Source organism: Dendrobates tinctorius, unplaced genomic scaffold (genome assembly GCF_039654945.1).
Source record: "Dendrobates tinctorius isolate UK_male_01 unplaced genomic scaffold, ASM3965494v1 ptg000011l, whole genome shotgun sequence".
Taxonomy (NCBI): Eukaryota; Metazoa; Chordata; class Amphibia; order Anura; family Dendrobatidae; genus Dendrobates; species Dendrobates tinctorius.
In genome coordinates, this window is record NW_027361679.1 from 34776658 (window position 1) to 34777062 (window position 405).

A 405-nucleotide genomic window follows, 5' to 3' on the forward strand; every position below is an offset into this window, starting at 1 on the left:
CGCCTGAACAGGGACTTGAACTCTGGACCCTCAGATTAAAAGTCTGATGCTCTACCGACTGAGCTACCCAAGATATTTTCTGCTTAATATTTGTACATTTTTTAAAGATTTTCTTCCGATGCATATAAATATACCCTAAGATATGTTGCTTTATTTATGTCATGGTGGAAATAAAAAATCAAAGTCAACCCATAGTCTGCCATCACAATGAGGTGTCAGGTTACATCTCCTATTTTATTCTATGCATATCAAAGTGGAAAAGAGGAGAGTTGAGCAATCAGCCCAGTGAGAAGCTATCAGACTTGGGCAGATACGTGAAGGTGGAGCTGCAGCATCAGACTGTTAATTTAGCTTTCTCCCAAGATGAACTCCCATACGTATAGCTCAGTACTGATGTTCATTGTT

At 39.3% G+C, this 405-nt stretch overlaps 1 non-coding gene across 1 annotated transcript; it reads right to left on the reverse strand.

Moving 5' to 3' along the window:
• TRNAK-UUU (transfer RNA lysine (anticodon UUU)) lies at nt 1-73 on the reverse strand. The gene has a single exon. It is a non-coding gene; the product is annotated as a tRNA-Lys (tRNA).
• Between the last annotated feature and the right edge of the window lie 332 nt (nt 74-405).